Raw genomic sequence first — 15,789 nt, forward strand, 5'->3', positions numbered from 1 at the left:
TTACACAAATACTGATAAAAAGGAAAACAACATTACATAAGAAAGCACTGTGTACTATCCTTGTGTTATTTGCTAAACATTTTTGACTACATATGTATTTACTACAAACCGATTATACATGTACATATTCATAAGAGATAAGGACAACACATTTCCAGATAACGTGCTATTAAGACAAAAGAGTCTGCAGTATTTGAAACTGCCAGTAACTAATGCTGTGGCCAATCAGGTAAAATATGGATCGACTCAGACTGAATAATTTAACATTAATGTTAATCGAATGTGGTGGTAGTAAAACAGTAAAGGGAAGCAAATTAATATGCAAAGAGGGGCCCCCAAAATGATAACAGCCCTGGGCCCCCATTAAACTTAATCTGGCCCTGTCCATGACCCCTTGGTCAACGAGCGTATCCACTCCTCCAATCTGCGGATGCCACGCCGTTTCCCATCCAGGTCATTGAGTTTGCTTACCGTAGCTCTGCCCCCTTTGTAGATGGCCGACTTCCACCTAACCCTGGGAATAAACTGTCGTGCCATTTAGTCCAGGGTACTCTGTTCCCTTTACACAGCACCCTCGCGGGTCGGGAGAGATCTAACACCAAGAATCATTCAATCTCTGTCACAGCATACATTTTAAACTGGAACTAAATTCTCAGTGAACTGGATCACAGGGTGTGCAATACAATTTAAGGAATGAGCTGTTATTCTTGGCTCATTGCCATTCTGAATTTAAAACATAATAGTGGATATCTGCAATGAGATCACATGCCACTATGTTGCAATATAGTATCAACACATCTTATTTATATAGCTTAAGTAACAAATATTGAGCCTTCTGTTTGCAATACCACCTCCTTTATGACTTTGCGTATGATGTGAAGCTTGTGTGATGCACTGCTGTGACAGACTCCTGCCAGTGAGGTCAGCTCGAGTTACACAAAGCACTCCATTTGAAAGTATTCGGATTATCCTTACAGCTTTGTATTGTATATGGTTATGTTCAGCTGACCCAAAATATGCCACAAGACTGTAAATGACAGGGCTAACACCACGTGGTGGTAACATTTCGGAATTTGGCGACATTAAAACTGTGGCAGATTTTGATTTGACACCGAATGTGACAATTCTCAACTCCAGAATGAGTATTTGTGCTGTGTCAATGTAGTGTTATTGTCCCCTGTGTTTCCCTGGTCTCCTACCAGGGAATCCCTTGATAACATGCTGTACCCTGTATGTTCAGATTGAAACACACAGCGTACCATACCATACCCGCTGAGTGATGTCTTATCTATTTGAACCCAGCCCTTGTAGAAATGCTTTGCGTGTATGGGGCACATGACACGGGGTATTGCTTAAGCAACAAACACACCACTCCTACACTTCCAGGGAGTTCCATTAGCGATGTATAAGAAAATATTTTCATTTCCTTGTGTTTAAGTCTGTGTCCATGGTTATACTAACTTTAAAAAAAAAACATTCCAGCATAATGGGACAAGCCGCTAAAGTTGTGTTATATACAGATAGACAAACATGTACAATAGTAGGAACAAGTAGCAACATGAATGAAAGAAAGGGAAGGCAGAGTCTCCCCCAATGATCTTGTTAAATAGCCCTTTGAGAATTGCATTCCCTGCTTCACAGCATTCAGCACAGTGTCGTGAAGTTCCCTCTTCATTCACTTTTAAAATCCCTAAATTGAGATCTAATATGGGCCAGCGTGCCTTTGGATATCAAGCATCACATCTCTGGAGCTCCTTGCCTTCGAATATTAAAACAGCCTCTTCACAATACCTTTTTACATCGTTCATAAATATGTATTTTAAATCTGACTTGGGCTGCAGATCCTGTAAATACTGACTCTGAACAGATCGTGTCAATTGGAATTGTTCTGTTTGTTATGCTTTTATTTTGTATTCATGTTTTCATGATTTAAGTGTTTTTGTCCTGTTTGAATGATTTGTCTACTTTTGCCATTGATTTTATAATGTTGTTTTCGGATGCCTTCTCCTGCCAGGACCCCCTTGAAATTTGAGATGAAGGGTTCTATCCTGGTTAAATTAATGCATGTGACATTTGAAGAAAAAAAATGAATTGATTTATTCTAACGTGTCTGGAGTGACTCCCAATAGTGCACTGTTAAACAGCATTTTCTCCTTGGTGAGTATTGTCTGATAATAGATTTAATAAACAGAGAGTAAAGTAGAAGCTACTGTATATAATCAGATTGTAAAAAGCCACCAAGGAGTTCCGTGACATTACAAAGGATGAGGCCACATTATTTTGTAAAATACCAGCACTAAAAAATAAACACACACAAATAAAATTAAACTAAACTTTTCTTTATTAAAAATCACAAATCCAACAAAAAACTACTTTTTTATAATAATGAGTGTCTGTCAGAATCAACTATAATTCATAATATTCATAAGAGTGATTGCAGGCTCATACTGACGTCAGTAGTAACCTGTAATCAGAGAATTAAGCACAGGATTTTATAGGGAAATATCAGTTACACTGGTATTATTGCAGTTTAATGCCAGCCACTCCCCAGTCTGGATAAACTAAATCCCAGAAGAGTAGAAGAGTTATCTTTATCATGAAATCATTATGTTGCAGTTGCATATGTTACCAGCGGAGGGCGACAAAGTACAGTATATATAGTGACACAGTTGGGGAGGAAAAGGAATGTAGTCCTTGTGTAAAATAGGATGCAGGACTACATTCCCCACAATGCACTGGTTTGGAATAAGAGCAGGGAGTGACTACACCTCTAAGGTAATGAGGGACACCTGCCTGTAATCAAGCAGGTAGGTATTTAAACAGGTCCAAAAGTATACATAAGTGTCTCTGTGTGAGAGGCACTTGGGAAGCGCATGTTTACAGATCTGGGGGAAAAACTCAGCGGTATTGGATATGTTTGTTATGTGTGTAACTTGTCTTCTTGATAAGTGTTGTGTATGGACTCGGTAAACGGCTTAGCCGTCCAATTATTAGTTAGAGCTTTGTCAAAGTTTAGCTAGCGCTCCTTGGTGGAGTCAGGCTTTTTGTTTTATAAATAAATATAAAGACTCTGCCCTGTTTTGAACCTCTCTGTGGTTTCAGAACAGGGTGGTGCCTGTATATTTATTTATTTATCAAACAAAACAAAAGCCTGACTCCACCAAGGAGCACCAATATCTTTTACTTTTATCCAGGTCTGTACACAAGCGCTTCCACACTCACACAGAGGCAGACAGACAGACAGCTCAGTTATACTTCTGGACCTGTTTAAATACTAATTCACTCCCTGCCTTAATTCCAAGTCCTGTATCCTATTTTACACAAGGACTACATTCCCTTTTCCTCCCCAATGTCACTATATATATATATATATATATATATATATATATATATATATATATATATATATATAGTACATTAAAGTATGTATTGCATTGACAAATCCAATGGGGAATTATTTATTTTAGCTTACTGAGGCATTGTAATGGGCTCTGTTTATTACACATGCATTTAATTATATCAAGCAATGGATACATTCATTTTGGGTTCAAAATAATGTGGAGTAAAAACAAAAGTTCTGGAATTGAAATTGAACATAACATCTTATCAGAGGGGAAAAAAGCATATTAGGAAAACATAAATCCATGCATATTTTCATTTCCCAGGCAGTTGTTTTCATTGAATCATGCCTTTAGTCTAAAAAGTACAACAGAGGCAAATGTGTTAAACATTCCAGTCAGCAGGTGGCAGTGTGGGCTCCAGTGCGCCACTCAAGCACTGTGCAGAAACTTGCAGTATATCAGTTTGGATTTACGTGACTCAGAGAATGCCTGCAGTTGAGAGAAAACAAGTAGCACAGCCAAAGTAATACACCGTTTGTTTGTTCACAAAATCAAGGTTTTATTTTTGCAAGAGATGGTGTAATAAAAGCACACAGTGTGGTGCATATTTTATTTTATTTTTCAGAACAAACAGTGGTACATTGCACGAGTGTGAGAAACACTTTTCCCCTCATTTATTATTATTTTTTTCTGCTTGTTGGAAATCATGATTACATCATAAAAACAAATTATTCTAAACCCATAGCTTTGTATTTTATATTCTTATGTTCCACTGGTCCCTTTAATCCATAATAAGTTATTTATGTTATTTATTTTTATGTCTAAACAACAAAACAGAGTGGTTGTATAGTGTACCCTATGACCCCAGTATGAGAATAGACTTCCTGGAACTGTCAGGCACAAACAAAGTAAAACTCTGGAATTCTGGGAAATACCTCAATAGGGTTTGCCTCAAGGAGATGGGAAAGTCAACCCTTAGCTTCAGGAAAACTGATAATAACTCCATATGGTGGCAACAGAACTGCTGGGAATATTTGCAAACACAGTAAAACAGAAAAGGACATGGAAAACCAATGGCATTTGTAGCTTCTTAATGTGCACTTAAGTTTATTATTTCAGGAAATAATTAAAAACAATGCCTTGGAATTGTCCTGCTGAACTGTTATAGTTCCGGTGCATTTCACAATTTGCATCAACATTCAAGTCATACTTCTTTTTTGAAACCAGGGAATCTGATCAAAGTTTTGTTCAAAGTTAGGGCCAAAGTACATATTACAAAAAAATCAAAAGGTGTTTTGTAGACATTTTCAGGCTCATTGGCAGATGCACAAGGATGATATGAAAGCTATGTTTTATACACTCTTCCTGCTGAGTCACTAAAGCATGCCTGAACAATTGAAATCACAGCATCTGTGCTCATGCAGACGCTAATGCTGGGTGTTTTGCAGCCGTGTTGCACAGCTGAGCTTGGGGTTTGCCTATTAAGGGCTGGGAATCCTGCACCGCTTCCTCTTGTGATTCAGGCAGTAGGCTACCCCCTGGGGGAGTGCGGGTCATCACCGATTTAAGTCTGACATAAAAAGGAAAAACATAACAAATTTAACAGGCAGATGTGTAGCTTTCAGTCAGCAGCATCCGGATAGCTTTGCTCCTCTTTTTCAGTCAGGGAGAGCAATTCATGAACTCCTGTTTTATGAAAGAGGTCAATAAACCACCTGTTGACCTGACAAAACCGTGGAACATTTCAAACCCTCTTCAGCACTCTCGATGTGTTGTGTATTTCATTTTGTAACATTAATATCGTTTTTTTCTCCTTTCAAAAAAATAGGAGTTAATTAAGGAATGGAGGAAATGCTTTGAAAATATGACCTGCTTTATTTTAAGGGGTACTTTTTATTATATTAATTGCTAACAACTAGCTTACTAATGCGTGTTCATGGTTAGTTAATATACAGGTGGGAGGTGCTGGTGACGGATCAACGTTTTTTCACATGGCTGACAGCTATGCTACTGACCTACACTTAAGAGCTATGCACACCGGGAGCGAAGCAAACGACACGAATTCTGCACGAGTGCATTAAACTGTAGCTAGTCATGAAAAGAAAATACTGTCTGCTTTTGCTCCTTTTGTGGAGACGAAATAAAATAAATAAAACAAAGACATGGTCTGGGTCAAGAAATGTTTAAAACGATGTCATCAAATGTACAGGACTACTTGGATTTGAATACCTACTTGATTGTCCGGTTTGCGAACAGTCTAGGTTCAAACGATAAGTCCTCACGCTGAAGACAGGGGGCGCTGTTCCCCAAATGTTTCCATAAGGAACAGATCAGAGGAGGGATTCGGGGGAGTAGGGAGTGCAGAATAGCAAACAGGGCGTGGTTTCTCTGAAGGTGATGAGCACTGAGGGGCAGTCTGGTACTTTATCCAACCACTCCGTGCAAGTCCCGTCTCCCTCTCCAATCCATCACTTTCGAGTCATTGTCCGAGACTCAGTCTGGATGAAATAAACGCACAACGGCACTAAATCAACGGGGCTGGAGATCCAGTCCTCATAACTCTCTCCCGAGTCCAGTGTTTTTAACTCAGACATCCTCACCGGGAAATTACACGTTTTGTTAGCAGGAGGAAACCAAAAACTGAAACCCAGCAGCAAGGCTGAAAGGTAAACGGTCTCCCGGACCATTTTTTGTGTTGATTTCGTTTACTTTTGTCTTAGTTGTTGCACCGGTGGTGGTCATTTCTGTGTTTCATTTGAAAGAGTAGTTGGATATGTTTGTAGTACTGGAGTGGGTTGCCTTTTGTTAAAATAAACCCTGGCTGGAACAGATTAGCTAGTGGATTTAGCCATAAAGATTGAGGTGAGCAGTTGTTTCGCCACAAGATGGGGAATGATAACGCGATTGATGGGTTGTTGCTTATGTCCACGATGCACAGTCCGCGCTACGCGAGTCTGTCTGTTTTGGATAACTTGTAAGTGTTTGGTAACATACTTTTCACCATTAGGGTTGTAATTTAAGTCTTTACAATGCCCGTGCTGTCGTATCATGTGTTGAATACATGCGTTTGTTTTATTTTTCTTCCAGTTGTGCAAAAGCGTGCCAGGAAAGTAGTCCAGTTCTGTTAGCTGTGCGTTATGTTGTTAATTGTGCAATATTCATGGACTTTGCTCTGGAATTGTTACAGAACTACAAAGTTACGTTCGGTCGGTTCTAGTATCGATTGAGGAAGGAAAAAAAGCGTGCGGTTACCTGACACATGGCATGTATAATATTGCTTTTACTGAACTATTTTCGATTTAATGTTTATCCTTTTCGTGGATGCTGGTGATGAAAGTCGATATACACCACTTGTTCTGCCGCTATACTGTTGCCTTTATTTATGTATATATTTATTTGGTTTTGTATGTAACAGGCTAATGATTGTCCCATTTGATTTAGCGGGGCGATGTGATTGGAAACAGATGTAGGGACAGTGTGGCGTGAGTACAAGCGCGCACTAGCGCCATGCATTGGTGTTGGTTTTATGACTATTAAAGCCAGTAGGGTTTTAAGTGTTGAAAAGGTGGCAGGGCCAGTAAATTGTGCATGTGATTTCCTGGAAGGGTGTTAAGACACGACTAGGTGGTCGCTATCAGGGGGCTCCCCGGTGCGTGGACTTGTATTAATGTGGGCAACTTTGTCCCCTCCCCTGGTGTGAGAGAGGAGGAGGGGGGGGGGGGGGGTTAGCATCTTGTGACCTGAACGGAAATCGATGTTTACCCCCGCCCCCGTCACTTTATAAAATAGTACCGTTCTATGTATTAAGTGACGTAGCCACGTTTGCAAGTAAAGTAGCTAGCGCACTAAATACAACCAATTGCCTGGTGGATTGTACATCTGGACGAGACTCAAAACTGAATGCAGTTGAAACAAATTCAATTTGTTGTGTTAACGTCTACAAGTAATTGTGAGACTTGAAGAAAGTCTGCACATGTGTACTTTATGAATATAAGCATTTCGATCATAAAATAACGGCGCTGCAGAGTATTATACAAACAGCTATTGTCTATTATAATGTGGCTTGGTATTTAAGTGGAAAGGGACAACCGTGTTTCTTGTAGTGATTTCTTTTAAAGGTGTAGCTTCAGTAGTTTGGTGTGTGTAGGTAGATATTCTGGAAACGGTGTGTTTGTGTTTTATTGCACCGTTTCGATTCTCAAAGCGGCACAGAGGGCTACAGTCTCCTGGAGAGCTGCTCCGTGACCCGAGGTTACACCATTCATTTATTAAGTCGGAAAACAATGTAGGCCTGCTGTACTTAACATTTATTTATTTTCACAAATAAAACATTACACACTTTTTTTTTTATTTAAAGAAACACAATTTCAGTTTTTCAAGTCTGGCTTCCTAATTGTCAGGTGGTCATTATGAAGTAAGTAAAACCCCAAATCGCTGTAGCTGCTATGCGATGGATTCCTTTCCTTTTAATCCAATGGATTTGTATCCTTTAACAAAAGGGCTTTTGTATAAACTAGCACGAATCGACTTCTTTGGAAGAGGCTATTAGCATTGTTAATTGGATACATGCTTTTTTTGTGGCAGGAATTTTTTTTTTTTTTTTTTTAAGATTCACTTGCATTTTTTATATTTAGGATTTGGTGCAGTACCACAGCTATATGTGTTTTTCTGTGGGGACTGTGATGGCCCATTAGTTCAGTTTAACCTCATTCGGAGACTAATGCCACTTGGCAGGTTGTCAAGTCAAAGCAACGGTCTGCAGATTCAAACCAGGGGTTTTATATTTAACCTCTGTGAAAATATTTCTTTGACCTCTTTTTTTCGTTGCTGAATGATTTAGTATTCTTGAAAGGCAGGGAATGATGCTTCTAGCCAGAGCACAGTCAGTTATTACCCCTCTTTTTGAAGAGCTAGCAGCAATCTACCATACCTTCTTTTTGGCATCTCTTCGCGTTACAGCAGTACCACAGCAACTAACAAAGTAAAGAAAAAATTGCCCAAGCTAATATTTCCAACATGAGCGTTTGAGTTCATCACCAGTATGTGTAAAGCCGTACAGAACCCAGCTCCCTTTTAAAGTTTGATCACCTTTCTTACAGAACGGTACTTGATGAGCAGTTCTGGTTGAGTCCACAATTAACAAGCAGCCCTTTCTTACTGTTCAGGTTAGGCTGTATCTAATTACAAGCCTGTCCTGTGAATCAGTAAGTGCATGTGACGCTGATGGCGTAGAAGTCTGGGTGTGTGTGTGTGTGTGTTCAGAGAAGCTTACATGTGTAAGGTGTGCTTGCTAGATCCACTGCTTCAGTCTGCTAGGCTGTCCGTCTGTGCCTTTACCCTGTACTGGCTCTGATGCGTTTTTAAAGGGTCTTGGTAAAATGTGACTGACGACCTCTTTTGAAGCTGGCCTGCATTAAATCAGTCTCTGGCTGTGCCCAGGAATGTGTGACTCTGCATGTGGGGTCTGAATGCTTCTTTTCAGATTGTGTAGCCTGCAGAAGTTGAGGTATTGTATTACCTTCAAGGTAAAGAAGATTGCCATTCCAGTTTGCATTTCCCTTGTATAATATTAGTGAAAGTAAAACTCAAAGGTGTTCAAGTGCGCGGTCATGATAAGAAGCTTTGATCTCTTTTATAATGAATAAAAGGGCTGCTACGATCAAATAGAAAATCGATTTTTTTGATCGATTCCGTTCCTCATTATAATACATCGATATACTGGATAATCGATTCAATAATTCCATTTTTGAATGCGCATAGTTAATAGCATTATTTAAGTTTATCAGACTGCACCGAACGCCCTACCTTGCTATTTACAGTATTTCTGCCAGACAAGCAGTGGGCGTGCTCTTCTTTTCCTGCTCATGTTAACCAGCATCTTATTTGCTGGTCCTATCCTACCAGCGAATCAGTTTTGAAAATGCTTTGCAAGTACGCCCCTCTGTGCCTTGAATCCAGAGCAGGACGACAGGCTTGTATTCCTGGCAAACAGGCTGTAAATACATTGTGCACATGGAAGAGAACTGACTGTATATAGTTTACGCTTCTTTGGAGTTTCAAAATGAACTGTTATATAATCCGCATTGTGTGTTTCACAGATAATGAAGGTTAGGTGGTGCAGTATTACTAAGATGCAATGCGTGATGCTGCAGCTGTCACTGAATAAGATGTTTTTCATAAACTCGTGTCTAGTTTATATAGATTACATTCCAAAGTACTGTAATCTGTTTGAATAAATATTTTAGTAACACGCCTGTAGTATGTTAAACTTGCTTTAGGCTTGTTGCAAATGTTGTTGTTGTTGTTGTTGTTTTTGTTTTTCTCCTAATGCTACCAAGACGTAATTATCCCTCGCATTCACAAGCTTTTACTTAACTGCAATGATATTAAAATAATCACGTCGGGGGTGGGGAGGGCAGAGGAATGGAGCGAAAATGTATGTGGACGGTACAGTCATCGATATTTATTCCAACAATTTGATTTTGTGTGCCCAATTAATCGATTGCTATTTGGAGCCTTAACTGACAGCCCGAATGGATAACCTTTGCAGTTAAAGCAGACATAATTATGAATCACTCCATGTTTTTCGCAACAGTAGACTTCAAGCCGGGAGCATATTACAAAGTGTTTTCTTATTTTAAGCAAAATGCCACTAACTTTAAATGCAATTGTGTAGCCAAATGTTATCCTACAATTAATGCTCAGTATTTATGGTTGTAGTTGGTGATAAAAAAAAAAGTTGTTTGTCATACAGGCAAATTACATTTAATAGAGAAGTGTAAGGTACTGCACGCAGACAATAAAAATGTGCATTATAAATATCATTTGGGAGATACTGAAATTGAAGAAGGGAACTATGAAAAAACCTAGGAGTTTATGTTGACTCAGACATGTCTTCATCTAGACAATGTGGGGAAGCTATAAAAAAAGGCCTACAAGATGCTTGGTGAAAAGTGTTGAACATAAATCAAGGGAAGTAATGTTAAAACTTTACAATGCATTAGTAAGACCTCCTCTAGAATATTGTGTTCAGTTCTGGTCACTGCGTTACAAAAAGGATATTGCTGCTCTAGAAAGAATGCAAAGAAGAGCAACCAGAATTATCCCGGGTTTAAAAGGCATGTCGTATGCAGACAGGCTAAAATAATTGAATCTATTCAGTCTTGAACAAAGAAGACTACGCGGTGATCTGATTCAAGCATTCAAAATTCTAAAAGGTCGACCTGAAAAAAGAAAAAAGGACCAGGCGTCGCAAATGGAGATTAGATAAAGGGGCATTCAAAACAGAAAATAGGAGGCCCTTTTTTTGGAACCAACTCCCCAGTAATGTTGAAGCTGACACCCTGGGATCCTTCAAGAAGCTGCTTGATGAGATTCTGGGATCAATAGCTACTAACAACCAAACGAGCAAGATGGGCTGCATGGGGCCTCCTCTCGTTTGTAAACTTTCTTATGTTCTTATGTCATGCAAAGGGTTGTGCAGTATGTGATCTCAAATAGCTCACACTGACACAAGGATACCGCTTCTAAGAAGATTGATATGTTGATCTTTTTACTATGGTCATATCTGTCATGCTATCAATAAAGGGTTCTCCATTAAGTAGGTATTTTGCATACTGTCTTTCAGTACCTGCAAATGCCCATTAATAAAATTGGTATTGATCTGCCATCATTGCCACAACATGGACTGACCTACTGAGACCCAGTCATTCTCTTTGCATTTGGACTTCAGGTTCTTCAGCCCTGTGTAAGGTATTTGTCTGAAGTTACCCAAGCCATTGTGTTTCAGTGGTTTATGCAATCATGTACAGTCTGCTGTAACAAGTGAACACTCCCAATTGCATAGCAGTTTGAGGTGTTAACTTGGATCCTAATTGGTCACACCTGAGCTTAATAACCCTTAGAATAGAGCTCAGCTGTGAAGCCAGTTATGTCTCAGAGAGCTTTGCAATGAGTATACTAACTTAGGAGTGGCCAAAGTGGGCTCTTCCACTCCTGGTTTCTGTTCCAACCCTTTTCTAAATTGTTTAATTGAACCAATTAAACCTCCATCCAGACCCTGAAGTAAATAATGATCTAATCGTACCTGCTAAACCTGGAGCGGAACGGTCTGTGATTGGACACCCTGCTGTAACTGTTACACTGATATATTATTTTCTTCTGGTGTTTGTTTTGCATTATGAGCTTGTCTTGCAGTTGTAGAGTATAGGTGTGTATAGGAGGCTGGGTGTTTATGTTGGCATATGGAGATTCTCTCCATATGTCTTTATGTAGAACAGATCTTTGTTTATACATTTTTTTTTTAAATAGAAGTTTTTTTTTTCCTGGAAGTGTAGAATACTTTAAAGGTGTTCCTCGGGGTGAAAGCACTTCATCATCCCACAGCACTGAGTTCACTTTGCATCTGTTAAAGAAACCACATGAGCTGTACATTCTATGCTGTGGAATGGTGGATCAATTGCATCACTGTTGCATCCTCCTGTTTCTGGGTGTAGGGTGCATTAGACTGTTAACAATGTTGTGTTAAGATGGTTTGATGGCTCAGTTGCTGCATTGGAAATAATCGTTCAGATAAAGTTTGTCTCTACCCTTCCCTGGATTTCTCTTGAACCCCAGAATATACCAGCGTCCAATGACATGGACTGTAGTAGTGTCATGCCTGGGTTACGAGCTGGGCTTGTTTAGGTGTGTGTGTGTGTTTTGAGAGGCCTGCCTGGAGAGGTAGTTGTTAAGCTTGCTTTCTCCTCTTAAACTGCTCCTCTTCTAAATGTTTTTCAGAAGTTGTGGCGCTGGGTCAGTGTTGCTGTTAGTTTGTTCCTACAGTGACATACTGTGACGTTTGTGAACATGTAGGATTAGTGGCCCTGATTTTCTAGCACAGAACGGTGTCGGCTTACATTCACAGATTCTGCGCACACTGGAATCCCTCAGGGCCTGCAGTAATGCGACTAAATGGAAGGTGTCAGGGAGGTAACCACGGCAACAATGGTTGGCCAAGTGTGCACCTAGCGCTGCCTATCTTGCAAGTTGACAGCGGTGCTATTGGGAGTGTTTCTGATCGACACCTACTGTATCGATGTGATTGTATCCTTCTGAGGAAATTACATGGAAACTGTCAAAGGAATTGTATTTATTAATGAAGGTACAGTAATCGTGATTATGGATCTGAGTTGATACTGTTTGTTGTCTTTACAATAATATACGGGCATCAAGACCTCAAACGGTCTACAAGTGTCAGTGGGAATAAAGGGTTATTGTTTCTTTAAATCTCCACCCACCCGAAGAAGAGACTGTTGATCTTGAAAGCTAATGTAAATCTACACATAATCTATTAAACCGCATAAACTCCAAGTAGAGTTTCAACACCTTTGTTTCACTTTTATAATTACACTAAATGCATACTTTCCTGTAAACCACTACACAGAGTACCAGTCATAAAATGTGCATGGCATTACATTACATTGTTTAAATGGTTCCTTGTAAATTAGGACTTTTGTATCTGCATCAATCAGTTATTAAAATGAAAGAGCAAGTTTAATGCAAACTTCCATTCTGCCTGTAGATTGTAAATCCCTGCTGTTGAAATCTTATCTGAGCCAGTAGCAGGTCTCTGGATTACCTGGGGAGTTGGATAGAGTCAGACATGTGTAACCAGTGTTAAATATTAACTTGTTTGTGCAAATCCAGAATTCATCATCGGTGCTTGCCTTCACTGTTTTCTGTTACGTCCCTCCTATTACTGTATAAAACTGTATTTGTGCACACGGTTTCTAGAAATTCAAACTCTGTGCCCCTGATCCCTTTCTGGGAACTTCAGGGGCAAATGCCTTGTACTGTACCGTCTAAGAAAAAAAAGCCTGCGAATGGAAACAGAGAGTTCAGATAGGAAGCATTGTGTATGCATTGTTATAAATATGCAAGATAGTTTAAAAATGGATGGGCTTTTCCAGTCCATTATATTCCATTGCAAGGTCCTTTATTCAGACAATGTTTAGTTGAGTCAGTTAAAACAATGTAAGCACAAGTTAAAACAAAGCCCTGCAATGGATGAGTCAGGTTTACAGCAACACGTGAGATCATTCAGAAATACTGCCCTATGGTGAGGGGACGACAAGCATTTCTTCAGTTCCAAATCCTAACATTGTTTCTGTCACTCCCCAAATTGAAGTCTGTTTTTTTTTTATCTTGATTTGTTCTTCATGTGTTGTTAATGTTCAGTTTTGAGTATCTGTCTTTGCCAGTAAAATATCAGTACAGTACTGCAGTGAAGCCTTATTCACCTGTGTACACTTGATCATTGGCGCTGTAACTGCCGTTCACCAGTGATTGGAAAATGTATGGACAATTTAAGGCAGCTTAGAAAGAGGTGGCCATATGATGTCATGCCTGGGGGTAAAATGCAGTCATCCTCGGGGGGAATTCGTTTACAGTGGGGAAGACTTTGTAAAACATATGCCGTAAAAAATTGGCCTCAGCACCAGAGATGAGGATTACAGAAACAATTTTCTACTCCATGCTTTCTAAACCTGTCTGTATCCAGGAGCCAATATTAACAGCACCGGGGAAGCTGGGCTAGCAGGAAGGGGAGGGGGGGTGGTGTGAGCTGGAACTGAGCAGATGGCTGTGGTGGCAGATTTGTTAAAAGACCCAGAGTAAAAGATAAAGAACATTCCCATTTCTCGGAATGATCGGCAATGCTTTTGATCTCAACGAGAACCTGATGGAATCCTGCTTTCCTCCTGTGACAGGTTTATGGGGTAAGGTTTTCTTCACTGGCACCCCTTTTGAACATGTGAAAATAAACTTGGATTTGACTCTCCCTCGAGTACACCTGAGCGTTCCGGTTTGGGATTGCAGATACAAGCCTGCTAACCAGCCTTGCTTTGGTGGGCAGGGTACCAGAAGAACAAGGTAATGCAGGATAAAAAGTAACATTTAAGAGAACAGTTATTCATGCGAGTTGATCAGTTGTTTAGTATCGGGGTGTGTATTAAATGAAAGACACATTTCCTTGGATACCTGACGGCATGAGAGCACGGAGTGTCATTAGAATTAAAGAGCAGTACATTCTACTCTGCCTGACTCTTGGGTGTAGCACTCTGTAGCCAAAAAAGCTTCATATACATCCTGGTTACATACAGACTCGGCTCCACTCTTGCCATGTGCTCCGAAATGTGGGAATCATGATTTTTTTTTGCCAAGTTCCCAAGATGAAAAATTAGTAAGCGTCTCTGTGTGCTACAGTATGTGCTTGCTGACCTCAGTCGGAATGCAAACCACAGTGACATCATTGAGACGTGAGTCATGCTTGAAATGATGTAGCTGTGTGCACTTTCACCTGCTTCGACCCACCCCATGAGTAAGGATTACCTGTCAAGCTGGTGTGAAAGCAGCGGAGACAGCACTCCTATCGCTGAATATATGTGGCTGCAGTGAAGGTAATCTATTTGTCCTGGGTTTAAAAGCCATCTTAATACCATCAACATACCTTGCATTAAAACAAAAGCAACAGCAATTTTAAACATTAAGCAGGCATCCTTAAAACAATATCTATCAATATTCTAATAACTCACCCCTTGGGCGGGCTCTCCCTGATGCCTGCCTGTACTTTAAAATGTGAAACCAATGCAATCCCCAAGTGAAACCCCCAAATCCCTCCAATCGCGTGTTTGTGTGTGTGTGGAAATTACTTGAATGTAAAACAAAATTAGCTCTGCATTGCACACCCTACTGTCTGGCACATTCACCTGACTTTAACCCCTTAAGAGACACAAGGAATTGAGTGGTTCTTCTTAAAATACATTTGAGAGTGACTCAAGGAAACTGACATTTTGGATGACTAGATCCAACCTTTCAGTACATTTTGAACCCTGTTTTGTGCATCTCCTTGCAAAAATAAGAAAGTCAGCATACATTTTAGTTGTGTGACACCTTAAATAGTTAAAGGCAAATAGTCTATTTTATTAAATAACAAAAATGCTTTGCTTGGTGCAGCAGTGCACATTTGCAAGCTAACACTCATTTATTTCACGAACATTATTATTTATTTCCCCTGTAAATTTCTGGGGGGAAAATTTTTCCCTCGTGCTACAGTATTTCATTGTGAAGTTTGAGGTTGAGGTTGAAGTCAAATTCAGTGGCCTTGGCTCTATTCCTGATTTTATAATAACTTCTTGTGGTTTGTATTGTTATTATTCTGGTAATATAATGTTACTCTGCGGCTCAGTTTGAGCTCCTCGGTAGAGGTGAAGCTGACGCAATGTCTCTGTACCTTAATTATTGTTTTCAGTTGTTTTTGATTGTTCTAATTGTCAATAGAAGGTTCGTGACGTAAAGGTGATTTAATCACCTGTGGAAAATTTAGTGTATGACAAAAGCGCTGTTCCTCTGTATCAAATGAAGTCTACTCATGTTTAAGACTCTTTTTGAAACGCGTTGATTTTGTTTG

At 39.7% G+C, this 15,789-nt stretch overlaps 1 protein-coding gene across 6 annotated transcripts in view; it reads left to right on the top strand.

Moving 5' to 3' along the window:
* Positions 1-5,701: 5,701 nt before the first annotated feature.
* Positions 5,702-15,789, top strand: part of LOC117426436 (unconventional myosin-Ib-like) — a 71,997-nt gene continuing 61,909 nt past the window's right edge. For 5 of the 6 annotated variants that reach the window (XM_034043993.3, XM_059034049.1, XM_059034048.1 and 2 more), the window contains exon 1: positions 5,702-6,007. The gene's annotated coding sequence lies outside the window, so the exon portion shown is untranslated. Of the gene's footprint in view, positions 6,008-14,149; positions 14,253-15,789 lie in introns of those variants that run through there. The other variant, XM_059034047.1, reaches the window with a different exon arrangement.

The sequence above is a fragment of the Acipenser ruthenus genome, chromosome 11, assembly GCF_902713425.1.
Source record: "Acipenser ruthenus chromosome 11, fAciRut3.2 maternal haplotype, whole genome shotgun sequence".
Lineage (NCBI taxonomy): Eukaryota > Metazoa > Chordata > Actinopteri > Acipenseriformes > Acipenseridae > Acipenser > Acipenser ruthenus.